A 27,603-nucleotide genomic window follows, 5' to 3' on the forward strand; every position below is an offset into this window, starting at 1 on the left:
GATGCCAACAAGGGAAGCCCAGGATCCTTTGGGCCCTGCACATGCGCAGCTGGGGGCTATTACGCCCGTGGGGAGGACCTCTGCTGTGCCTAATATTTCCCTTCCACACCACACAGGTGCCTCGACCTCCAATTTGAAGACTTCCTGCTGCTTTTGGCTGTCCTACATGTTCCCAAGATGCTCCCTGGTTGTGAAACAAGCACCCCCAGGATCCCCAAGGCCCTGGTGATGCGCGGTTAGGAGGCACTTTCGCATTTAGGGAGGACCTATGCTGTGCCATTTTTTTTTTACTTCCACAACACTCAGGAGCCACGACCTCCAATTTCAAGCCTTCCTGTCGATTTGGGCTGCACCTCTTGGGTCCAAGACGCTCTGGGTGCACGAACCAGAGACGCCCAGGATCCCCTGGGCCCTGCACATTCTTGTATGGGAGGCATTGTAGCCCGTGAGGTGGAACGTGGCCGTTTTTTTGTCCTTCCATACCGCATAGGTGCCTCAACCTCCCCTTTCAAGCATTCTTGCCACTGTAGTTTTTCCCCTGTGGGCCCGAGACACTCCATGGGCATGAATCAGTGATGCCCAGAATCCCCTGCACCTCATGCATGCACGGTTGGGAGGCACTTTCTTCCATGGGTGGGACGTCTACCGCGCCGGTTTTTCTTCCTTCCACTACACACAAGTGAGTTGACCTCCCATTTCAAGCTTTCCTGCCACTTTGGGTTGCCCCCATGGGCCCAAGACTCTCTGTGGGCATGCAATAGCGATGCCCAGTATACCCTGGGACCCGCAAATCCACGGTTGGGAACACTTTCACCTTTGGTGGGGAACTCTGGCACACTGGTTTATTTTCCATCCACACCACACAGGTGCCTCGACCTCACCTTTCAAGCCTTCCTGCCACTTGGGGCTGTCCCCCATTGGCCAGAGACGCTCCTTGGGTCTGAACCTCGGATGTCCACAATCCACTGGGTGCAGTGAATGCGCGGTTGGGAGGCACATTCCCCCGTTGGGGCGACCCCTGCGGCTCCGTTTTCTTTTTTTCCTTCAAGAACACACAGCGTCCTCGTCCTCCCCTTTCAAGCAAATCTGCCGCCTTGGGCTGCCCTTCTTAGGCCCAAGACACTTCATGGGCACGAACCAGTGAAGTCCCGGATCCCATGACCCCATTGCATGTGCTTTTGGGAGGCAATTTTGCCCGTAGGGGGACCCCCACCACGGCTATTTTTTTTCCTTTGACAACACACAAGTGCCTCGAACTCCCATTACAAGCCTTCCTGCGGCTTTGGGCTGCCCCTCGTGGGCCCGAGTCTCTCTGTAGGCAAGAACCAGGGACAACCAGGATCACCTGTGCCCTGCACATGCACAGGTGAGAGGCACATTCCCTTTTGGTGGGGACTTATTCCGCGTCATTTTTTTTCCTTCCACAACACACAGGTGCCTCGATCTCCTCTTTCAAATTTTCCTGCCGTTTTGGGCAGCAACCTGTGGGCCCGACACAGTCTGGCTGCACGAACCAGGGACGCCCAGGAAGCCCTGAGCCCCAGGCATGCGTGGTTGGGAGGCACTTTCTCTCGTGGGGGAACTTATGCCGCATCGTTTTTTTTTCTTACAAACCACACAGGTGTCTCGACCTCCATTTCAAGCCTTTCTGCAGCTTTGGGCTAACCCCTGTGGGTATGAGACGCTCTGTGGGCATGAGCCAGGGACACCCAGGAACCCCTGGGCCCCACATAAGAATGGTTGGGAGGCAGATTTCCTGTTGGGAGGACTTCTGCCACGCCATGATTTTTTTCCTTTCCATACCACTCCAGTGCCTCGGCCTCCCCTTTCTAGCCTTCCTTCTGTTTTGGGCTGTCCGTGTTCGCCTCAGAACCCTGTGTGTGTGAACCAGAGATGCCCTTCATCTCCGGGGCCCCACGCAGGTGCGGTAAATGGGCACATTTTCCCATGGGGGAGACCTCAGCCGTGACTTTTTTTTCCTTCGACACCACACAGGTGCCTCGACCTCCCCTTTCAAGTTGTCCTGCTGCTTTGGGTTTCTCCCTGTGGGCACGAGAAGCCCTGTGGCATGAACCATGGATGATCAGGATCCCCTGAGCACTAGGCGTGTGCAGTTGGGGGGCACTTTGGCCTGTGGAGGGTACTCAGCCGTGCCATATTATGTCCTTCCACACCACACAGGTGCATATACCTCCCCTTTCAAGACTTCCTGCCTCTTGGGGCTGTCCCCCGTGGGCCGGAGATGCTCCTTGCACCTGAACTTGGGATGCACCCAATCCCATGGGTGCAGTGAATGCACGGTTGGTAGGCACCTTCTCCCTTTGGGGGGACCTGTGCTGCTTCGTTTTTTTTTCTCTCACAACACTCAGGGGATTCGACCTCCCATTTGAGGCATTCTTGCCAACTTGAGCTGCCCGCCTTGGACCCGAGACTCTTCGTGGGTGCAAACCACGGAAACCCAGGATCCCCTGGGCCCTGCACATGGGCGGTTTGGAGGAACTTTCGCCCGTGGTTGGACTGCTGCCAAGGCAGTTTTCTTTCCTTCCATAACACACATGTGCCTCGACTTCCCTTTTCAAGCCTTATTTTGGCTTTGATTTGAACCCCGCTCGTCTGAGACACTCCGTGAATGCAAAGCAGGGAAAAGCAGGATCCCCTGGGCCCTGTGAATGAGCAGTTTCGAGGCACTTTCTCCCGTGGTGGGACCTCTGCTGTAGCATTTTTGCTTCTTTTCACACCACACAAGTGCCTCCACCTCCACTTTCAAGCCTTCATGCCTGCTTTGGGCTGACCCCGTGAGCAAGAGACACTCAGAGGGTGCCAACCAGGGAATCCCAGGATCCCCTGGGCTCCACGCATGCACGGTTGGGGACTATTTCACCCGTGTGGAGGACCCTGCTATTCCTTTTTTTTCCTTCCACACCACACAGGTGCGTCGACCTCCCCTTTGAAGACTTCCTGCTGCTTTGGGCTTCCCCCCATGTCCCCAAGACACTCCATGGCTGTGAAACGGAGATGCCCAGTATCACCTGGGCCACATGCATGCACGGTTAGGAGGCAGTTTCGCCTTTAGGGAGACCTATGCCACGCAATTTTTTTCCTTCCACAGCACTCAGGTGCCTCGACCTCCAATATAAAGTCTTCCTGCTGATTTGGGCTGCTGCCATGGGCCCGAGATGCTCTGTAGACATGAAACAGGGATGCTCAGGATCCCCTGGGCCACACGCATGCTCGGGTGAGAGGCATACTCGCTTTTGGTGGGGACCTATGCAGCGCAATTTTTTTCCTTCCACAAAACACAGGTGCCTCGACCTCCCATTTCAAATATTCCTGCCTCTTTGAGCAGCCCCTTGCCGGGCCAAGATGCTCTGGGTGCATGAGCCAGGGTCACTCAGGATCCCCTGGGTCCCGCACATGCTCGTTTGGGAGACACTTTCGCCGGTGGGGCGGACCTCGGCTGTGCCATTTTTTTGTCTTTCCACACCACATATGCCTCAACCTCCTATTTCAAGCATTCCTGCTGCTTTAGGCTGCCCCCTGTGGGCCCGAGTTCCTCCAGGGGCATGAGCCAGGGACTTGCAGGATCCTCTGGGCCCCACGCATGCACGATTGGGGCACACTTTCCTCTGTGGGGTGGATCTCTGTCAAACCTTTTTTTGTTTCCTTCCACACCACACAAATGACTCCACCTCGCATTTTAAGCATTCCTTCCGTTTTGGGATGCCACCTGTGTGCCTGAAATCCTCCATGGGCGTGAACCAGGGATTCACATGATACCCTGGGCCCTGTGCATGTGCAGTTGACAGGGACTTTCCTCTTCGGGGGGACCTCTGCCACACCATTTTGTTTTCCTTTGAAAATACACTGGTGCCTCAATCTCCTATTTCAAGCCGTCCTGCCTCTTTGAGCCGTCCCCCGTGGGCACTAGACACTCTGTGCCTAAGAACCAGGGATGCCTAGGATCCCCTGGGCCACTCGCATGCGCAGCTTGGAGCCACTTTCACCCTTGTTGGGGACCTCTTCAGCGCCGTGATTTTTTTCTTTGAAACCACAAAGTTGCCTCGACATCCTGTTTTAGGCTGTCCCCCGTGGACCTGAGATGCTGCTTGCATGTGAAACAGGGATGCCCAGTATCCTTTGGTCCCCACACATGCAAGGTTTTGAGGCACTTTTGCCCATGGGGGGAATTCTGATGGGCCATTATTTTCCACACCCCACAGGCACCTCGATCTTGCCTTTCAAGCCTTCCTGCCTCTTTGACCTTCCCCCCCTTGGGCCTGAGATGCTCCAGCGGCATGAATCAGGGAACCCTAGGATTCTCTGGGATGCACCCATGCGTGGTTTATAGGCACTTTTGCCTGTGAGGGGGACCTCGGCCACGACGTCTTTTTTCCTTCCATACCACACAGGTACCTCGACCTCTCCTTTCAAGTCTTCCTGCCGCTTTGGGTTTATCCCCATGGGCCCAAGACACCCTGTGTTCCCAAACCATGGATGACCAGAATTCCCATAGGCACCATGCATGCGTGATTGGGAGGCAATTTGGCCTGTGGTGGGGACCTCGTCTGTGCCATTTTTTGTCCTTCCACACCACAGAGTTGCCTCAACCTCCCTTTTCAAGACTTCCTGCTGCTTTAGGCTGCCCCCCGTGGGCCCGAGGCTGTCCATCAGCATGAATCAGGGACACTCAGGAACTCCTAGCCCCCATGCATGCACAGTTGTGAGGCACTTTCTTCCGTGGGAGGGGCCTCTGCTGTGCCTTTTTTTTTCCTTCCACACCAAAAAGGTGACTCGACCTCCCTTTTCTAGCCTTCCTGCCGCTTTGGGCTGCCTACCATGGGCCTGAAGCGCTCCATGGGCATGAAGCAGGGATGCCCAGGATCCCCTAGGCCCAATGCATGGGCAGTTGCGAGGTAATTTTGCCCCTGCGGGGAACGTCGGCTGTGCCGTTTTTTTTCCTCCCACACCAGGCAGGTGCCTCGACCTCCCCATTCAAGCTTACCTTCCGATTTGTGCTGCTCCCCTTTGGCCCGATAAGCTTTGTGGATGCAAACCTGGGAGGCCTATGATCCCTAGGGCCCCTTGCATGCGTGGTTGTGAGGCATTGTTGCCCGCTGTGGGACCGACCTCTGCCGTGCTGTTTTATTTCCTTCCACACTACAGAGGTGACTCGACCTCGCCTTTCAAGCCTTCTTGCCCGTTTGGGCTGCCCCCGTGGACCTGAAACTCTCCATGGGCATGAAACATGGATACCCAGGATCCCCTGTGCCCCACACATGCACAGTTGAGAGGCACTTTCGTCTTGGGGGGGACCTCTGCCATGCCATTTTATTTTATTTTCCTTCCACAACAAACAGATGCCTCGACCTCCCATTTCAAGCCTTCCTGCTGCTTTGAGCTGCCCCACGTGGTCCCAAGTAGATCCGTGAACAAGAACCATGGATGCCTATGATCCCCTGGGACGCTTGCATGTGCGGTTGGGAGGTGCTTTCACCCTTGGTGTGGACCATTGCCAGGCCGAGATTTTTTCCTTTCAAACCACAAAGGTGCCTTGACCTCCACTTTCAAGACTTCCTGCCGCTTTGGGCTCTCCCCTTTGGCCCCAAGATGGTCCGTGGGCTTGAATCAGGGATGTGCAGTATCCTATGGGTCCCATGCATGTGCGGTTGAGAGGCACTTTTGCTGGTGGGGAGACTTCTGCCATGCCATTTTTTTTCCTCCACACCACACAGGTACCTCGACCTCCAATTTCAAGCTTTCCTGCCACTTTGGGCTGCACCTCGTTGGCCCGAGATGCTCTGTGGGCATGAATCAGGGATGCACAGGAAACCATGGGCCCCATGCATGAACGGTTGGGAGATACTTCCGCCCGTGGTGGGACCTCTGCCATGCTGTGTTTATTTCCTTCCATACCACACAGGTGCCTCAACCTTCCATTTCACGCCTTCCTGGCACTTTTGGCTGCCCCCCGTGTCCCCGAGACGCTCCATCAGCATGAACTAGGGATGCCCGGGATCCCCTTGGCCCAATGCATGCTCGATTGAGAAACACTTTCGCCCCTGCCGGGACCTCTACAGCACCGTTTTTTTTTCCTTTCCACCATAGAGGTGCCTGGACCTCCCATTTCAAGACTTCCGGCCAATATGGGCTGCCCCCATGGAGATGACACTCTTGGTGGGCATGAACCAGGGATGCCCATGATCCCCTGATCCTCACAAATGCGTGTTTAGGAGTCACCTTTGCCCGTGGGGGGACCTCTGCCACATCGTATTTTTTTCCTTCCACACCGCACAGGTGCCTCGACCTCCCATTTCAAGAATTCCTTTCACTTTTGGCTGCCACCCATGGGCCTGATTCTCTCCGTGGCACAAACAAGGAATGCCCAGGATAGCGTGGGCACCATCCATGTGCAGGTGGGAGGCATTTCTCCCGTTGGGTGGACTCCTGCTATGCCGATATTTTTTCCACACCACACAGGTTCCTCGATGTCTCCTTTCAACGTTTCCAGCCGTTTTCGGCTGCTCCCCGTGGGCCCGAGACTCTGCGTGGATGTAAAACAGGGATGTCCAGGATCCTCAGGGCCCCTCACGCACGTGGTTCAGAGGCACTTTGGCTTGAGGGGGGACCTCGGCCACGCCATTTTTTTCCTTGCATTACCGAACAATTGCTTCGACCTCTGCTTTCAAGCATTTATACCACTTTCACATGGCCCCTGTGGGCCTGAGGCGCCTGGTGGTCATGAACCAGGGAAACTCCGGATCTCCTGGACCCCGCGTATCCGCGGATGGGAGACACTTTCGCCTGTGGGGGGACATCAACCATGCCGTATTTTTTATCCTTCCGCACCAAACAGGAGCCTCGACTTCCTATGTCAAGCTTTCCTGCCATTTTGGGTTGTCCTGGTGGGCCTGAGACACTCCATGGACATGAACCAGGGATGCCCAGGAACTCGTGGGCCTAGCTCATGCGTGGTTGGCAGACATTTTCTCTCGTGGAAGAGACTCCTGCCGTGCCATTTCTTTTTCATTCCACACCACACAGGTGCCTCTACCTCCCCTTTCAAGCCATCCTGCTGCTTTGGGCTGCCCCACCTGGGCCCAAGATGCTCCATGGGTGTGAATCAGGGATGCTCGGATCCCCTACGCCCTGCGCATGCTCAGTTTGGAGGCACTTTTGGCTGTGGTGTCAGACCTGTGCCTTGACGTTTGTTTTTTCCTTCCACAATACAGTTGCCTCCACCTCCTCTTTCAAGCCTTCCTGCCGTCTTGGGCTGGTCCCTGTAGACCTGAGGCCCTCACTGTTTCTGAAACAGGGATACCCAGGGTCTCCTGGACCCCACGTTTGTGCAGTGGGTAGGATCTTTCGCCTTTTGTGGGGAAGCTCTGATTCGCCATTAGCGTTTTCCTTCCACAACACAGGTGACTTCACCTCCTATTTCAAGATTTCCTGCCTCCCTAGGTTGACCCCGTGGGCCCAAGCCACTCCATGGGTGCTATGCAGGGATGCCCAGATTCCCTGGGACCTGTGCTTGCATGGTGGGGGGCACTTTCGCCCGTTGTTGGGGACCTCTTCGGCGCCATTTTTGTTTTCCTTCCACAACACCGGTGCTTCCACTTCCCCTTTCAAGGCTTCCTGCCGCCTTGGGCTGGAACCTGTGGGCTTGACGCACTCATTGAGCACAGACTAGTGATGCCCAGAGTCCCCTGGGCCCAACGCATGTGCAGTGGGGAGGAACTTTTGCCCGTGTTGAAGTACCTCTGTCTCGCCGTTTGTGTTTTCTTTTCCCAACACTGGATCCTGCACCTCCCCTTTCAAGCATTCCTGCCACAGTGGGTTGGCCTTCATAGGCCAAGGCACTCTGTGGGTGAGAACCTGTGATGCCCAGGATCCCCAGGGCTCTACACTTGTGGGGTTGGATGGCACTTTTTCCTGTGGGGACATCTGCTGTGCCGTTTTTTTTCTTCTTCACCACACAGGTGCCTCTATCTCCCATTTCAAAATTTCTTGCCTCTTTGGGCTTGCCCCCTTTGGCCCAAGACACTCCATGGGTGCGAAACAGGGATGCCTAGTATCCCCAGGGTCCAGTGCATGCACGGTTGAGAGGCACTTTTGCCCATGGGGGAGACATCTGCCACCCCGTTTTTTGTCCTTCCATACCACACAGTTGTCTCGACCTCCCCATTCAAGAGTTCCTGCCAATTTGGGCTGCCCACTTTGGCCCAATACCCTTTATTGGCATGAACCAGGGAAGTCCAGGTTTCCCTGGGACCCACGCATGCATGGTTGGTCATCACCTTCGCCCGTGGGGGTGACCTCTGCCGTGATTTTTTTTGTCCTTCCATATGACACTGGTGCTTCAACTTCCCTTTTGAAGACTTACTTCCGCTTTGATCTGCCCTGTGGGCCTGAGACACTCTGTGAACGTAAACAGGGACACACAGGATGCCCTTGGCCCCGTACATGAGTGGTTGGGAGGCACATTCTCTAGTAGGGGCCCTATGCCGCGGAGTTATTTTTCCCTTCACACCACACAAGTGACTCGACCTCTCCTTTCAAGACTTCCTGCCGCTTTGGGCTCCTGCCGTGGGCCTGAGATGCTCCGAGGGTGCAAAGCAGGAAGCTGAGCATCCCCTGGGCCCAGCGCCTGTGCTGATTGGAGCTATTTCACCCTTGGGGAGGACCTCTGCTGTGCCTATTTTTTTCCTTCCACACCACACAGGTACCTTGACCTCCCCTTTGAAGCCTTCGTGCTGCTTTAGGTTACCCCCCATGTCCCCAAGATGCTCCATTGGTGTGAAAAAGGGAAGCCCAGGATGCCCAGGGCCCAGTGTATGTGTGGTTAGGAGGCACTTTCAACTTAAGGGAGGACCTATGCTGCCCCATTTTTTTTCCTTCCACAGCACTCAGGTGACTCTACCTTCAGTTTTAAGCCTTCCTGGAGCTTTAGGCTGCCCCCCATGGGCCTGAGACGCTGTGTAGGCCTGAACCAGGGACTTCCCGCATCCCTTGGACCCTGCACATGTGCCAGTGAGAGGCACTTTCGCCTTTGGTGGGGACATATGTCACATCATTTTTTTTTTACTTCCACAACACACAAGTGCCTCGACCTCCCCTTTCAAACACTCCTGCTGCTTTGGTCAGCCCGCCGTGTTCTGGAGATGCTCTGGGTCCATGAATCAGGGATGCCCAGGATCCCCTGGGACCCACACATGCTCGTTTCGGAGACACTTTGGCCCTTGGGGAGGACCTCTGCCGTGCCATTTTTTTGTCCTTCCACACCACACAGGTTCCTCAACCTCCCATTTCAAGACTTCCTGCCGATTTAGCCTGCCCCTTGTGGGCCCAAGGCACTACATGGGCATGAACCCAGGACACCCAGGATCCCCTGGGCCCTGCACATTCGCGGTTGGGAGGCACTTTCGGCCGTTGGGTGGGGCCTCTGCGGCGCAGTTTATTTTTTCCTTCCACACACACAGATGACTCTATCTCCCATTTGAAACCTTCCTGCCGCTTTGGGCTGCCCCCTGTGGTCCTGAAACACTCCATGGGCATGAACCAGGAATGCCCAGGATCCCATGGGCCCCACACATGCGCGGTTGAGAGACACTTCCGTCTTTGCTGGGGCCTCTGCCACACCATTTTGTTTTCCTTCCACAACAAACAGGTGCCTCGACCTCCCATTTCAAGCCTTTCTTCCACTTTGGGCCGCCCCCTGTGAGCATGAGATGCTCTGCAGGAATTAACCAGGGACACCCAGGATCTCCTATGCCCCACACATGCACGGTCGGGAGGCCTTATCGCCCGTGGGGACAACTCTGCCATGGCGTATTTTTTTCCTACCACACAACACAGTTTCTTCGACCTCCCCTTTGAAGCATTCCTTCCACTTTGGGCCGTCCCCGGTTGGCCTGAGACTCTGTGTGGTTGTGAACCAGGGATGCCCAGGATACCCTGAGCCCCACACATGCGCTGTTGTGAGGCATTTTTGCCTGAGGGGGGGACCGCGGCCACGCCGTTTTTTTTTTTTTCTTTTAACACAGCAAAAGTGCCTCGACCTCCGCTTTCAAGATTTCCTGCCGCTTTGGGCTGCCCACAGTGGACATGAGACACTCTGTTGGTGCAAAACAGGGGCGGCCAGCATCCCGTTAGCATGCGCGTTTCGGTGGCACTTTCACCTGTGGGCGGGACCTCTGCTGCGCCATTTTCTTTTCCTTCCTCAGTACACAGGTGGCTGGAACTCCCCTTTAAAGCCTTCCTGCCGCTTTGGGCTGTCCCGCCTGGGCCCAGACACTCCGTGGGCATGAAGCAGGGACTCTGAGAATCCCCTGGGCCCCACACATGAGCGGTTGAGAGGCACTTTCCCCTGTGTCAGGACATCTGCTGCGCCATTTTTTTTCCCTTTCTAAAGACCCAGATGACTCGACTTCCTATTTCAAGCCTTCCTGCCACTTTGGGTTCCCCCCCCGTGGGCTCCAGACGCTCCATGGGTGTGAATCAGGGATACCCAGGAATCTCTGGGCCCCACGCATGAGCGGTTGGGAGATATTTTCGCTGTGAGGGGACCTCTACCATGCCGTTTTGTTTTCCTTCCACACCACACAGGTGCCTCGACCTCCCCTTTCAATGTTTCCTACCACTTTGGGCTGGCAACTATGGGCCCGAGATACACCGTGTGTGTGAACCAGAAATGCCAAGGATGCCCTGGGCCCCGAGTGTGCGCGGCTGGGAGGCACTTTCGCCCGTGGGGGGACCTCTGCCTCGTCGTATTTATTTCCTTCCACATCACATGGGTACCTGGACCTTCCCTTTGAAGCCTTGTATATTCCCTCCACAACACAGGGGCCTTCACCTCCTCTTTCAAGCCTTCCTGCCACCTTGGGCAGGCCCCTGTGGGCCTGAAGCACTCCTCACATGTGAACCAGGGACTCCCAAATTCTCCAGGGCCCCACACACGCACAGTGTGGTGGCTCTTTCAATCATCGCTTTGGGAACCTCTGATGGGTCATTTGTGTTTTCCTTCCAAAACACATGTGTCTCTACCTCCCCTTTCAAGCCTTCCTGCCGTTTTGGGCTGCCGCATGTGGGACCGAGGCCCTCCATGGGCATGAAAGAGGGACACCCAGGATGCCCTGGGCCCCGCACGTGATCATTTGGAAGGCACTTTCACCCGTGGGTGGACCTCTGCTGCACCATATTTATTTCCTTCCACACCTCACGGGTGCCTTAACTTTCCCTTTCAAGTCTTCCTACCACTTTTGGCTGCCCCTGTGGGCCCAACATCCTCCATGGGCATGAACCAGGGATGACCAGGATTCCCTTGGTCCAGCACACGCTCCTTTGGGAGACACATTCGCCCATGAGGGGAACTCTGCCACACCACTTTTTTTCCTTTCCACCACACAGGTTCCTCGACCTGCCATTTCAAGTCTTCCTGACAGTTTGGGCTGGCCACTGTGGGGATGAGACACTCTGTGGGCCTGAAACAGGGATGCCCAGGATACCCTGTGCCCCGCACATGCATGGTTGGGAGGCGCTTTCACCTGTGGGGGACCTCTGCTATGCCGTATTTTGTTCCTTCCACATTACACAGATGTCTCAACCTCCTCTTTCAAGCCTTCCTGCCGCTTTGAGCTGACCCCCGTGGGCCTGAGACCCTCCGTGGGCACGAACAAGGGAAGCCCAGGTTCCCGTGGGCACCAGGCATGTGTGGTTGGGAGGCAGTTTCTCCCATGGGGGAGACTTTGGCCACACCGTTTTTATTTCTTCCACACTACACAGGTGCTTGTATCTCCCATTTCAAACTTTCCTGCCGCTTTGGGCTGCCCCATGTGGGCTTGAGAATCCCCGTGGACATGATCCAGGGACTTCCAGGAGCCCCTAAACCCCACACATGCACAGTTGGGAGGCACTTTTGCCTGTGGAGGGACCTTGGCCGTGCTGTTTCTTTTACTTCCACCACTACACAAGTGCCTCGACCTCCACTTTCAAGAATTCCTGCTGCTTTGGGCTGCTCCACATGGGCAGGATACCCTCCTTATTTGTGAACCAGGGAAGCCCAGGTTCCCCTAGGCCCTGCACATGCACAGTGGGGATGCACTTTCACCCGTGGGTTGGGATGTCTGCTTCACTTTTTGTTTTTTTCTTCCACAACACAGGTGACTCCACCTCCTATTTCAAGCTTTCCTGCCGCCTTAGGCTGGTCCCCGTGGGTCCAAGGCACTCCATGGGGGTGAAACAGGGACCCCCAGGGTCCCCTGGGCCCCAAGCATTCTCAGTGAGGAGGCTCTTTTGTCCGTTGTGGGGGACCTCTGCCGTGCTGTTTGTTTTTTCCTTCCCTACACATGTGCCTCCACCTCCCCTTTCAAGGCTTCCTGCCTTCTTGAGGCTGCCTCCATGGGCCTGAGATGCTCCTTGTGCCTCAAACAGTGATGCCTACAATCCCCGGGTGTAGTGAAATCATGGTTGGGAGGCACTTTCGCGTGTTGGGGGGACTTATGTGACTTGGTTTATTTTTCCTCCCACAAAACACAGGGGCCTCGACCTCCCTTTTCAAGAATTCCGGCCTCTTTGGGCTGCCCCCATTGGCCTGAGATGTTCCGTAGGCATGAATTATGGAACCACAGGATCACCTGGACACCACGCGTATGTGTTTGGAGGTACTTACGCCCGTGGCGGGCCTTCTACCATGCAGGTTTTTTTTTCTTCCATACCACACAGGTGACTCCACTTCCCCTTTCAAACCTTTCAAACCTTCCACTTTGATCTGCCCCCCGTGGACCTGAGACACTCCTTGAATGTGAAACAGGGATACTAAGGATCCCCTGGATCCCGTGAATGAATGGGTGGGAGGCACTTTCTCCCCAAAGGGGACCTCTCCCGCAGCGTTTCTTTTTTTTTTTTTTTTTTTTTTTTGTCCTTTCACACCACAGAAGTGCCTCCACCTCCCCTTTCAGGGATTCCTGCGACTTTCAGCTGCCCACCTTGGGCCCAAGACCCTCTGTAGGCATGAAGCACTAATGCCAAGGATTCCCTGGGCTCCACGGAAGTGCATTTGGGGGCTATTTTCCCCTTGGTGAGGACCTCTGCTGTGCTTTTTTTGTTCATTCCACTCCACACAGGTGCCTCGACGTCTAAATTGAAGGTTTTCTGCTGCTTTTGGCTTTCCCCCATGTCACCAAGATGCTCCGTGGAAGCGAAATAGGGACACAAAGGATCCCCTGGGCCCCATGCATATGGGGTTCGGAGGCAATTTCACCTTTAGGGAGGAACTAGGCCTCGCCGTTGTTTTTTTCCTTCCACAACACCCAGGTGCCTCGACCTCCAATGTCAAGGTTTCCTGCTGCTTTGGGCTGTCCTCCGTGGGCCCGAGATGCTCTGAAGGCATGAATCAAGGACGTCCAGTATTCCCTGGGCCCCACCAATGCGCGGGTGAGAGGCATATTCACCTTTGATGGGGACCTATGCTGCGTCATTTTTTTTCCTTCCACAACACACAGGTGCCTCGACCTACACTTTCAAAACTTCCTGCCGCTTTGGGAAGCCCCCCTTGGGCCTGAGACGCTGTGGGTGCACGAAACAGGGACACCGAGGATCCCCTGGGCCCCATGCATGCGTGGTTGTGAGGCACTTTTGCCCGTGAGGGGACCTGTGCCACGCCATTTTTTTTTCTTTCCATACCATACAGGTGCATCGGCCTCCCATTTCAAGCCTTCCTGCCGCTTTGGGCTGCTCCCCGTGGGCCCAAGACGCTCCATGGGCATGAACCAGGGACGCCCAGGGTGCTGTGGGCCCCATGCATGTGCAGTGTTGAGACATTTTTGTCCGTGGATGGGGGATCTCTGCCTCGCCATTTGTTTTTCCCTTGCACAACACAGGTGCCTCCACCTACCCTTTCAAGCATTCCTGCCGCTTTGGGATGGCCCCAGTGGGCCCAAGGCACTCTGTGGGCACGAAAAAGGGATGCCCAAAGTCCCCTAGGTGCCACGCATGAGGGTTCTGGAGGTACTTTTGCCCCTGGTGGGGGGCATCTCTGTCTCGACATTTGTTTTCCCTCCACAACACAGGTGCCTCCCCCTCCCCTTTCAAGTCTTCTTGCCGTCTTGAGTTGGCCCCGTGGCCCCGAGATACTCTGCGGTCAAGAAACAGGGATGCCCAGGATTCCAAGGGCCCCACGCATGCGCTGGTGCAAGTCACTTTTGCCCATGGGGGAAACCTCTGCCGCACCATATTTTTTCACTTCAACAAAACACAGGTGCCTCGACCTCCCTTTTCAAGACTTCCTGCCACTTTGTCCTGCCCTCCTTGGGCCCGAGACATTTCATTGTTGAGAACCAGGGAAGCCTAGGATCCCCTGGGCCCCACACATGCATGGTTGTGAGACAATTTAGCCCTTGGGGAAACCTCTGCCATGCCTTTTTTTTTTCCTTCCATACCACTCTGATGCCTGGACTTACCCTTTCAAGGCTCACTTCTGTTTTTATCTGCCCACCGTCTGCCTGAGACACTCCATGGGCACGAAGCAAGGAGACGCAGGATCCCCTCGATCCTGTGAATGAGCGGTTGGGAGGCACTTTCTCTAGTGGGGGGACCCCTGTAGCGGCGTTTTTTTTTTTTCCTTTCACACCACACAACTGCCTTGACCTCCCATTTCCAGGTTTCCTGCCTCTTTGAGCTGTCGCCCGTGGGCTGGAGTTGCTCCACGGGCGTTAACTAGGGACACCCAGGATCCCCTGGGCCTAGTGCATGGGCAATTGGGAGGCACTTTCCCCCGTGGTGGGGACCTCTGCCGTGCAGTTTTTTTTAATCATTACACACCACACTGGTGTCTCTACCTCCCATTTCAAGCTTTCTTGTCACGTTGGGCTGCTCCATGTGGGATTGAGATGCTCTGTGGGCATGACTCACGGAGGTGCAGGATCCCCTCCACCCCAAGCACGTGCAGTGGGGAGACACTTTCGCCCGTATGGGGGGACCTCTGCCTCCCTGTTTCTTTTTCCTTCCACAACACAGGTGCCTCCACCTCCTATTTCAAGCCTTCCTGCTGCCTTGGGATGGCCCCCTTGAGCCAGAGGCACCAACTGGATGTGAAACAGGGACCCCCAGGGTCCCGTGGCCCCAACACATGCACAGTAGGGTGGCAGTTTCGCCCGAGGTGGTGGACCTCTGCCACGCCATTTATGTTTTCCTTTCACAACACAGGTGCCTCTGCCTCCCGTTTCAAGGCTTCCTGTCGCCTTAGGCTGGACCCTGTGGGTCCGAGGCACTCCTTGGGCACGGATCAGGGATGTCACAGTCCCGTAGGGTCTGCGCATGTGCGGTGGGGCAGCACATTCGCCCGTGTGGGGTGGACATCTGTCTTGCTGTTTGTATTTTGCTATCACAACACTGGAGCCTGCAGCTCCCCTTTCAAGAATTCCTGCTGCCTTGGGCTGGTACCCGTGGGTGGAAGCCCTCCATGGGCAAGAACCTGGGACACCCAGGATCTCCAAGGCCCTGGGCATGCGGGGTTGGGAGGCACGTTCGCCCGTGGGGGCCTCTGCTTTGCCTTTTTTTCTTCCTCCCCACACAGGTGGGTCGTTCTCCACTGTCAAGCCTTCCTGCCGCTTCGGGCTGCTCCTTGTGGGTCTGAGAAGCTCCGTGGGCATGAATCAAAGATGCCTAGGGACCCCTGTGCTCCAGGTATGCATGGTTGGGAGGCACTTTCATCTGTGGGAGGAGGTCTGCCACGCAGTATTTTTTCCCTTCCACACCACACAGGTGCCTCGGCTTTCCCTTTCATGCTTTCCTGCCTCTTTAGGCTGCCCCACATGGGCCCGAGACACTCTTTGGGAGTGGACCCTGGATGCTCCAGATCCCCTGGGCCACAAGCATGTGCAGTTGGGAAGCCCTTTCGCTCGTGGAAGGGATCTCTGCCATGCCATTTTATTTTTCTTCCACACCACACAGATGACTCAACCTCCCCTTTCAAGCCTTCCTTCTCCTTTGGGCTGTCCTGCGTGGGCCTGAGACACTCTGTGGGCATGAAGCAGGGATGATGAGGATCCCCTGGTCCCTATGCATGCGTGGCTGGGAGACATTTTGCCCTGTGTAGGGACATCTACCCTGCCTTTTTTTGCTTTCCTCATCACACAGGTGACTCAACTTCCCATTTCAAGCCTTCCTGCCGCTTTGGGATATCCCCCGTGGGCCCCAGAAGCTCTGAGTCTGTGAACCAGGGCTGCCAGGAAGCCCTGGGCCCCACGCATGCGCGGGTGGGAGGCACTTTCGCCCGCGGAGGGATCTCTGCCACGTCGTATTTTCTTCCTTCTACACCAGACAAGTGCCTCTACCTCCCCTTTCAATCCTTCCGGCCCCTTTGGCCTGTCCCACGTGGGCCTCAGATGCTCCGTGAGCATGAACCAGGGATGCCCAGGATCTCCGGGGCCCCACACATGCGCGGTTTGGAGGCACTATCGCCCATGTGCAGGACCTCTTCTGTGCCATTTTCTTTTTCTTCCTAACCACACAGGTGTGTCGACCTCCCCTTTTGAGCCTTCCTGCCGCCTTGGGCTGGCCCCCGTGGGCCCGAGGTGAACCATGGGCAAGAATCAGGGATGCCTAACGTCGCCTGGGATCCTCACATGCCTGGTTGGGAGGCACTTTCGCTCTTGGGGGGAACTTTGCCGGGCCGTGTTTTTTTCCTTACAAACCACAAAGGTGCCTCGACCTCTCCTTTCAAGGATTTCTGCCGCTTTGGGCTGCCCCTGGGGTCCGAGACGCTCTATAGACACGAATCAGGGATGCCTAGGATCCCCTGGGCCCCAAGAATGCGCGGTTGGGACCAATTTCACCCGTGAGGAAGACCTCTGCTGCGCCTTTTTTTCCCTTCCACACCACACAGGTTCCTCGACCTCAAATTTGAAGCCATTCTGCTGCTTTGGGCTTCACCCCTGTCCACAAGATGCTCCGTGGGTGTGAAACAGGGATACCCATAATCCCCAGGGCCCCATGCATGCGTGGTTAGGAGGCACTTTTGCTTTTAGGGAGGATGTATGCCAAGTCGATTTTTTTTCTTCCACAACACTCAGGTGCCTCGACCTCCAATTTCGAGCTTTCCTGTCACTTTGGGCTGCCCCCTGTGAGCCCAAGACGCTATGTAGGCATGAAGCAGGGATACCCAGGATCTCGTGGGCCCTGCGCATGTGAGGGTGAGAGGCACATTCGCCTTTCGGGGAGACCTATGCCAAGTCATTTCTTTCCTTCCACAACACACAGGAGCCTCGACCTCTGCTTTCAAAGATTCCTGCTTCTTTGGGCAGCCCTACGTGGGCCCAAGATGCTAGGGGTGCTTGAAACTTGGATGTCCAGGATACTCTGGGTCCTGCGCTTTCTCGTTTGTGAGGCACTTTTGCCCATGTGGGGGACCTCGGTGGCGCCATTGTTTTGTCCTTCCACACCACACAGGTGCCTCAACCTCCCCTTTCAAGATTTCCTGCCGCTTTAGTTTGCCCCCGTGGGCCTGAGGTGCTCCATGGGCATGAACCAGGGATGCCCATTTTCCCCTGGGCCCCACGCATGTGCGGTTGGGAGGCACTTTCCCTTATGGGGGGACATCTGCCGTGCTGTTTGTTTTCCTTCCTCACCACACAGGTGCCTCGATCTTTCCTTTCAAGCCTTCCTGCCACTTTGGGCTACCCCCCGTGACCCGCAGATGGTCCATTGGCATGAACCAGGGATGCCAAGGATACTCTTGGCCCTGCACTTGCTCGTTTGGGAGGCAGTTTCTCCCGTGGGGGGACTTCTGCCGCATCGATTTTTTTTTTTCCCACATCACACAGGTGACTCTACCTCTCCTTTCAAGTCTTCCTGACACTTTTGGCTGCCTGCCGTGGGACCGGGACTCTCTGTGAGTGTGAATCAAGGATACCCAGGATCCCCTGGGCCCCATGTATGGGCGGTTGGGAGGAACTTTTGCCTGTGGGAGGGACCTCGGCTGCGCCATCTTTTTTTCTTTCACCACCACACAAGTGCCTCTACCTCTGCTTTCAAGCATTTCTGCTGTATTAGCCTGCCCCCTGTGAGCCTGAGATGCCCTGTGGGTGGGAACCAGGGAAGCTCATGATCCCCTGTGCCACAGGTACGTGTGGTTGGGAGGCAATTTCGCCCGTGGGGGGACGTCTGCCCCACCGTATTTTTTTCCTTCCACACCACACAGGTACCTCGACTTCCCCTTTCAAGCTTTCCTGCCACTTTGGGCTGCACCCCTGGATCTGAGACGCTCCATGAATGCGAACTAGTGATTTTCTGGATCCCCTGTGCTAAATACATGTGCTGTTGGGAGGCACTTTCACCTCTGGGGTGACCTGTGCTGAGGCTGTTTTTTTTCCTTCCACACCACAGAGTTCCCTTGAACTCCCCTTTCAGGACTTCCTGCAGTTTGCACTTCACCCGTGGGGTTGAGTCGCTCCATGGGCGTGAAAAAGGGAAGTGCAGGATCCCGTGGGCCACACGTTTATGCAGCTGGCGAGCACTTTCTCTCGTGGGGGGTGGACTTCTGCCGTGCCATTTTTTATCCTACCACACTACACAGGTGTCCCTACCTCCCCTTTCAACGCTTCCTGCCTCTTTGGGCTGCCCCAAGTGGTCCTGAGATGCTCCGTGGGCATGAATCAGGGATGCTCAGGATCCCCTACACCCTGTGCATGATCAGTGGTGAGTCACTTGCTCCCGTGGGGTGGGAACTCTGCCTCACCATTTGTTTTTTCCTTCCACAACACAGGGGTCTACACATCCCCTTTAAAGCCTTCCTGTCGCCTAGGACTTACCCCTGTAGGCCAGAAGCGCACCGTGGGTGTGAATCAGGGAAACCCAGCTAGCCCTGGTTCCCACACATGCACGGTAGGGAGGCTCTTTCACCCATTGTGGGAGACCTCTGATTCACCATTTGTGTTTTCCTTCCACAACAATGGTGACTACAGCTCCCAATTCAAAACTTCCTGCAGCCTTAGGCTGACCCCGTGGGCGCGAGTGGCTCAATGGGTGCTAACCAGGGATGCCAAGGGTCCCCTGTGCCCCACAGTTGTACCATGGGGAGGCTGTTTCACCTGTTGGGGGGACCTCTGCCACGTCATTTTTGTTTTCCTTCCACAACACAGGGACATCCACCTCCTGTTTCAAGGCTTCCTACCGCCTTGGGTTGGACCCTGTAGCCCGAGGCACTCCTTGGGCATGGATCAAGAATGTCCAGAATACCCTGGGCCCCACGCATGTGTGGTGGGGAGGCATTTTCGCCCGTGTTGGGGGACCTCTGCCTCACAATTTGTGTTTCCTTTCATAACACTGGAGCCTGCAGTTCCCCTTTCAAGCCTTCCTGCTGCCTTGGGCTGGCCCCTGAGGGTCAAGGCGCTCCATGGGTGAGAACCTGGGATGCACAGGATCCTCAGCGCTCCATGCATTCACGGTTGGGTGACCCTTTCGCCCGTGGGGCACCTCTGCTCTGCCAGTTTTTTCTTCATCACCACACAGGTGACGACTTCCCTTTTCAAGCATTCCTGTCGCTTTGCGCTGCCTCTAGTAGGCCTGAGACGCTCCTTGGACATGAAACAAAGATGCCCAGGATACCCTGGGTCCTGCGTTATACAGTTGGGAGGCACTTTCCCCTGTGGGGGACGTCTGTCGCGCCATATTTTTCTCCTTCCAAAGCACACAGGTGCCACCACTTCCCCTTTCAAGACTTCCTGCTGCTTTGGGCTACCCCGGTGGCCCTGAGACGCTCTGTAAGTGTGAAACAGGGATGCCCAGTATCCCTTGGGGACAGCACATGCGTGATTGGAAGCACTTTCACCCATGGTGGGAACCTCTGGCATGCCTTTTTTTATCCTTCCACACCACAGAGATGCCTCGACCTCACCTTTCAAGTCTTTCTGCCACTTGGGGCTGTCCCCCATGGGCCAGAGATGCCCCTTGAGCCTGAATCAGGGATGCCCACAATCCCCTGGTTGCAGTGAATGCACGGTTGTGGGCGGACTTTCTCCCGTTGGGGCTACCTCTACAGCTCTGTTTTTTTTGTTGTTGTTGTTCTTCCACAACACACAGAGTCCTCGATGTCCCCTTTCAAGCATTCCTGCCTCCTTGTGCTGGCCCCCGTGGGCCCAAAGCCCTCCCTGGGTGTGAAACAGGGAGACCATGGTCACCAGGGACCCACGGATGCACGGTGAGGAGGCTCATTCGCCCATTGTGGTGGGGACCTCTGATTCGCCATTTGTGTTTTCCTTCCACAGCAAAGGTGACTCCACCTCCCCTTTCAAGAGTTCCTGCCATCTTGGGCTGACTCCGTGGGCCCGAGTCACTCCATGAGTGCTAACCAGAGATGCCCAGGGTCCCATTGGCCCCCCACATGTGTGGTGGGGAGGTACTTTTGCCCATAGTGGGGGACCTCTGTGGCACCATTTGTGTTTTTCTTCCACATCACAGTTGTCTCCACCTCCAATTTCAAGGCTTCCTGCTGCCTTGGGCTGGACGCCGAGGGCCCGAGGCACTCCTTGGGCATGGATCAGGGACACGTAGAGTCCTCTGGGCCCCACGCATGTGTGGTCGAGAGGCACTTTCGCCCTTCTGGTGGTGACTTCTGTCTTGCCGTTTGTGTTTTCCATTCACAAGACTGGAGCCTGCGCCTCCCTTTTCAAGCATTCCTGCCACCTTGGGCTGGCCACTGTGGGCCAAGGCACTCTGTGGGCGAGAACCTGGGAAGCCCAGGATCCCCAGGGATACGAGCATGTGGGGTTGGGAGGCATATTCGCCCATGAGGGACCTCTGCTGTGCCTTTTTTTCTTCCTCACCACACAGGTGCCTCGACCTCCCCTTCCAGGCCTTTCTTCCACTTTGGGCTGCCCCCTCTGGGTCTGAGAAGTTCAGTGGGCATGAACCAAAGATGCCCAGGGAACCCTGCACCACACGTATGCAGTTGGGAGGCACTTTCTTCCGTGGGGAAAAATCTGCTGCACGGTATTTTTTTCCTTCCACACAACATAGGTGCCTCGACTAATCCTTTCAAGCCTTCCTGCTGCTTTGTGTTGCCCCACCTGGGCCTGAGATGCCCCACTGGTGTGAACTAATGATGCCCCTGATCACCTGGGCCATGCACATGCAGGATTGGGAGGCACTTTGGCCCCTGGGGGTACATCTGCCACCCTGTTTTTTTTTCCTTCCACACCACACAGGTGCCTCCACCTCCTATTTTAAGCCTTCCTCTTATTTGGACCGCCCCCACGTGCCCGAGTTGCTCTGTAGGCCGGAACCAGGAATTTTCAGTATTCCCTGGGCCTCATGCATGAGCGACTTAGAGGTAATTTTGCCTTTGGGGAGAAGTAGTATGTCGCTTCATTTTTTTTTCCTTCCACAAAAACAGGTGCATCTACCTCCCCTTTCAAGACTTCCTGCCGCCATGGGATGACCCCGTGTGCCCAAGCCACTTCATGGATGCTACGCAGGGATGCCCATGGTACCCTGTGCCCCACAGACATGCTGTTGGGAAACATTTTCGCCCGTGGGGGTACATCTGCCACAACGATTTTTTCCCTTCCTCATCACACAGTTGCCTCGACCTCCCCTTTGAAGACTTCTTGCAGATTTGGGCTGCCCTCCATGGGTCTGAGATGCTCCCTGGGCACAAACAAGTGATGTGCAGGATCCCGTGGGCCCTGCACATGCACGTTTGGGATGCAGTTTCTCCGATGGTGGGGACTTCCACTACGCCATTTTTTTCCCACACAACAGTATTGCCTCGACCTCCTCTTTCAAGACTTCCTGCCACTTTCGGTTGCCTCCATGGGCCCGAGACTCTGCATGGGTGTGAACCAGGGACATACAGGATCCTCTGGGCCCCACACATGCGCGGTTGGGAGGCACTTTTGACTCTAGGGAAGAACTCGGCCGCGCCGTTTTCTTTTGTTTTTTTTTTTTTACTTTCACCACCACACAAGTGCCTCAATTTGCACTTTCAAGCTTTCCTGCCACTTTGGGCTGCTCAACGTGGGCCTGATACGCACTGTGGGTGTGAACCAGGGATGCCCAGGATCCCCTACGTCCTGCGTGTGTGCGGTGGGGATTCACTTTCACCCGTGAGTGGAGACTTCTGCCTCGCCATTTGTTTTTCCTTCCACAAAACAGGTGCCTCCACTTCCTCTTTCAAACTTTCCTGCCGCCTTGGGCTGGTACCCGTGGATCCCGGGGTTTGAAGCAGGGAACCCAGGTTCCCCTGGGTCCCACGCATGTGCAGTGGGGAGGCTCTTTCGCTGCTTGGGGATACCTCTGATTCGCCATTTGTATTTTCCTTCCACAACACACCTCCCATTTCAAGACTTCCTGCCGCCTTAGATTGAACCCATGGGCTTAAGCCACTCCATGGGTGCTAAGAAGGGATAACCAGGGTCCCCTGCCCCCTGCACATGCGCGGTGGGGGGGCTCTTTCACCAGTTGCGGGGGACCTCTGCCGTGTGTTTTCCTTCCAGAACACTCAGGTGCCTTGGCCACCAATTTCAAGTTTCCTGCCATGTTGGGCTGTCCCCCTTGGGCCTGAGTCACACTGTAGGCACAAGGCGGGATGCCCAGAATCCCCTGGGCTCCTCGCCCATGTGAGTGAGAGGCACTTTCGCATTTGGTGGGGACCTATGCCACGTTATTTTTTTTCCTTCCACAACACAAAGGTAACTCGACCTCCCCTTTCAAACCTTCATGCCGCTTTGGGCAGCCCCTCATGGGACCGAGATGCTCTGGATGCATGAATCAGGGATGCCCAGTATCCCCTGGGCCCTGCGGGTGCTCATTTGGGAGGGACTTCCACAAGTGGGGGAACCTCTGCCGTGCCGTTTTTTGTTCCTTCCACATCACACAGGTGCCTCGACCTCCCCTTTCAAGAATTCCTGCCGCTTTGGGTTGCCCCCCGTGGGCCTGAGACACTCCGTGGGTGTGAAAAAGGGATGCCCAAGAACCCATGAGTCCCACATATGTGTGGCTGGGAGGCACTTTCGCCTGTGGGGGGACATCTGCTGTGCCATATTTTTTTCTTTCCACACCACAGAGGTACCTTGATTTCCCCTCTCAAGCCTTCCTGCCGCTTTGGGCTGCCCCCGCGTGCCCGAGATCCTCCATGGTGTGTACCAGTGATGCCCTGGATCCCGTGGGTCATGCTCATGCACGGTTGGGAGGCACTTTCGTCTCTGGGGGTACCTCTGCTGCACCGTTTCTTTTCCTTCCACAGCACACAAGTGCCTTGAACTCCCCTTTCAAGCATTCCTGCAGCTTTGGGATGCCCCTGTGGGCCTGAGATGTTCTGTGGGCATGAATAATGGAGACCCAGGATACCTTGGACCCCACACAAGCATAGTTGGGAGGCAGTTTCTCCCGTGGGGTGACATCTGCTGCACCATTTTTTTTCCTTCCACACCACACAGGTGCCTCGACCTCCCATTTCAAGCATTCCTACAGCGTCGGGCTGCCCCATGTGGACCATGCTCCATAGCCGTGAACTAGGGATGCCCAGAATCCCCTGGGACCTGCTCATTCGAGGGTGAGTGGCACATTCGCCCGTTGGGGGGAATCTGCTGTGCCGCTTTTTTTTTTTTTCCTTTCCACCATATAGTTGCCTTGACCTCCAATTTCAAGTCTTCCTGTGGCTTTGGGCTGTCCTCCTTTGGCCCGAGACGCTCTGTAGGCATGAACCAAGGATGTCTACTATCCCCTGGCTGTGCATCTACTTGGGAAAGAGGGACATTCACCTCAGTTGTGGACCTATGCCGTGTCATTTTTTTTTCCTTCCACAACACACAGGTGTCTTGACCTCCGATTTCAAACCTTCCTGCCACTTTGGCCAGCCCCCTGTGGTCCCAATGCTCTGGGTCCATGCCGACTTTTTTCCTTTCACAACACAGGTGTCTCGACCTCACCTTTCAAGCCTTTCTGCTCCTTTGGGCTGCCCCTCGTGGGCATGATATGCTCTGTGGGCATGAACCAGGGACACACAGGTTCCCCTGGGCCCTGCGCATGTGTGATTGAGAGGCACTTTCGCCTATGGGGGACCTCTGCTGCACCGTATTTATTTCCTTCCACACCACACAGCTGCCTCACCTTCCATTTCAGGCATTCCTGCCATTTTGGGATGCCCCCCGTCATTCTGAGAGGCTCCATGGATATGAATCAAGGATGCCCAGGAGTCCCTCATCCCCATGCATGCTCGTTTGGGAGGCACTTTCACCTGTGACAGACCTCTGCTGTGCCGTATTTTGTTCCTTCCACACCACACAGGTGCCTCGACCTCCTTTTTCAAGACTTCCTGCTGCTTTGGGCTGCCCCTGTGGGCCTGAGACGCTCCAAGGACATCAAACAGGGGCGCCTAGTATCCCCTGGGATCCACGCATGTGGGGTCGGGAGGTACTTTTGCTCGTGGGGTGGACCTCTATCACTCCGTTTTTTTTTCCTTCCACACCACACAGGTGCCTCGACCTCCCCATTCAAGCTTTCCTGCAGCTTTGGCCTGCCCTTCTTTAGCCAGATACACTTGTTGGGCCCAAAGCAGGGAAGCCCAGGATATCCAGGGCCCCATGCATGCTTGGTTGGGAGGCACTTTCTTCCGTTGGGGAACCTCTGCCCTGCCGATTTTTTTTCTTCCACACCACACAGATGTCTCGACCTCCCCTTTCAATACTTCCTGCTGCTTGGGTCGCCCCCTGTGGGCCCGACGTTCTCCGTCGGTGTGAATCACTGACACCCAGGATGTCCTGGGCCTGCTTATGTGCAGTTGGGAGTCACTTTCACCTGTAGGGGAACCTCTGCTGGGACATTTTTTTTTTTCCTTCCATGCCACACAGGTGCCTGGACTTCCCCTTTGAAGCCTTACTGCCACTTTGAGCTAGCCTCTGTGGGCCTCAGACATTCTGTGGGCATGAAGCTGTGACGCCCAGGATCCCCTGGGCCTCGCACATGAGAGGTTGGGAGCATTTCGCCTGTGGTGGGGACCTCTGGCGCGCCATTTTTTTTCCTTTCATGCCACACAAGTGCCTCGACATCCCCTTTCAAACCTTCTTGCTGCTTGGAGCTGGCCCCCATGGGCCCGAGTTGCTCCTTGTGCCTAAACCCTGTATGCCCACAATACCTTTCGTGCAGTGAATGCGCGGTTGGCAGGCACTTTCACCCGTTGCGTGGAACCTCTGCACCCCTGTTTTTTTTTTTTTTCCTCTCACAACACACAGGGTCCTCGACCTCCCCTTTCAAGCATTCCTGACGCGTTGGGCTGCCCCTTTGGTCCCGAGACACTTCGTGTGCACGAACCAAGGAAGCCGAGGATCCCCTGGCCCCTGTGCATCCGCGGTTGGGAGGCACATTTGCCCGTGGGGGGACCTCTGCCGTGGCATTTATTTTTTCTTCCTTTCACGCCACTCAAGTGACTCGACCTCCCTTTTCAAAGAATAATGCCATATTGGGCTGGTCCCAGTGGGCCCAAGACACTCTGTAGGCATGAAGCAGAGATGCCTAGTATCGTCGGGGCCCTGCACATGTGCGGGTGAGAGGCATTTTCACCTTTGGTGAGGACCTATGGCGAGTCATTTTTTTTCCTTCCAGAACACACAGGTGCCTTGACTTCCCATTTCAAGCCTTCCTTCCGCTTTGAGCTGCCACCTGAGGGCCCAAGATGCCCCGTTTGCAACAATCAGGGATGTCTAGGATCCCCTGAGAGCCTCACATGCGTGGTTGGGAGGCACTTCACACTTAGGGATACCTCTGACACATCGCGATATTTCCTTTCAAGACTTCTTGCTGCTTTGGGCTGGCCCCGTGGCCCCAAGACACTCCGTGGGCACAAAACAGGGATGTGCATTATCCCCTGGGCCCTGCACATGCACGGCTGGGAGGCTCTTTTGTCCTTAGAGGGACTTGTGCAGTGCCTTTTTTTTTCTGTCGCAGCACACAGGTGCCTTGACCTCGCCTTTCAAACCTTCCTGCTGCTTTAGGCTTCACCCCTTGGGCCCGAGATGCTCCGTGGACACGAATCAGGAAACTCCAGGATCCCCTAGGACAAGCACATGGGCGGTTTATGAGCACTTTTGCCTGTCACGGGGACCTCGGCTGCGACGATTTTTTTTCTTCAATGCCACAAGGGTGCCTCAACCTCCCCTTAGAAGCCTTCCTGCCGCTTTGGCTTCTCCCTGTGGACCTGAGGTGACTTGTGGGCATGAAGCATGGAAGCCCAGGACACCCGGGGCCCCAGGCATGCGCTATCGGGAGGTACTTTTGCCCGTGGAGGCACCCCTGCTGGGCCATTTTTTTTTCTTTCCACTGCACACAGGTGCATCGACCTCTCCTTTAAAATATTCCTGCCGCTTTGAGCAGTCCTCTGTGGGCCCGACATGCTCTGGGTGAATGAATCAGGGATGCCCAGGATCCCCTGGGCCCTGTGCATGCTTGTTTGGAAGGCACTTTCCCCCGTGGGGCGGATCTTGGTCATGCCATTTTCTTGTCCTTCCACACCTCACAGGTGTCCCTACCTCCCCTTTCAAGACTTCCTCCCACTTTAGGTTGCCCCCCGGTGGACCCAAGGCACTGCATGGGCATGAACCAGAGACTCACACATGCATGTGTGGTTGGGATGCACTTTCGTCCCTGGGGTGGACATCTGTAGCGCCAGGTTTTTTTTTCTCCTTCCACACCACACAGGTGACTGGACCTCCCATTTCAAGCCTTCCTGCCACTTTGGGCTGCCCCCCATGGGCCTGAGACACCAGTGTGCAAGAACCAAGGAGGCCTAGGATGTCCTGGGAACCTCGCATTCACGGTTGGGAGGAATTTTTGCCCTTCCCAGGGACCTCTGCTACGCCTGGATTTTTTTTCCTTTCAAACCAAAAAGGTGCCTCGGCCTCCACTTTCAAGCCTTGCTGCCAATTTTGGCTGAACCCGTGGGCCCGAGATGCTCCTTGGCTATGAAAGAGGGAAGCCCATTATCCCCTGGGACCCACACATGCACTGTTTGGGGGTACTCTTGCCCATGCGTGGGGGACCTCTTCCGCTCCGTTTTTTTCCTTCCACACCACACAGGTGCCAAGACTTCCCCATTTAAGACTTCCTACAGCTTTGGGCTACCACACTTTGGCCTGATACAATTTGTTGGTGTGAATCACGGTAGCGCACTATCCCCAGGTCCCCGTGCATGCGTATTTGGGAGGCACTTTTGCCTGATGGGTGACCTCTGCCGGACCATTATTTTTCCTTCCACACCACACAGAATCTTTGACCTCCCTTTTCTAGCCTTTCTGTCGCTTTGGGTTGCCCCCTGTGGGCCCGAGATGCTCTGTGAACACGAACCAGGGATGCCCAGGATTCCCTGGGACCCGCGCATGTGCGGTTAGGAGTCACTTTCGCCCGTTGGTGGAATCTCTGCCGCGATTTTTTGTCCTTCCATACTACACAGGTGCCTTGACTTCCCTTTGAAAACTTACTGCCTCTTTTATCTGCCCCGTGGGGGCCTGAGACACTCTGTGTGCATGAAACAGGGAAGACCAGGATCCCTTGGGCCACACATACGCACAGTTGGGAGCACTTTCGCCAGTGGTGGGGACCACTGACGCACCGTTTTTT

This window comes from Pongo pygmaeus, chromosome 17 (genome assembly GCF_028885625.2).
Source record: "Pongo pygmaeus isolate AG05252 chromosome 17, NHGRI_mPonPyg2-v2.0_pri, whole genome shotgun sequence".
Classification (NCBI taxonomy): Eukaryota; Metazoa; Chordata; class Mammalia; order Primates; family Hominidae; genus Pongo; species Pongo pygmaeus.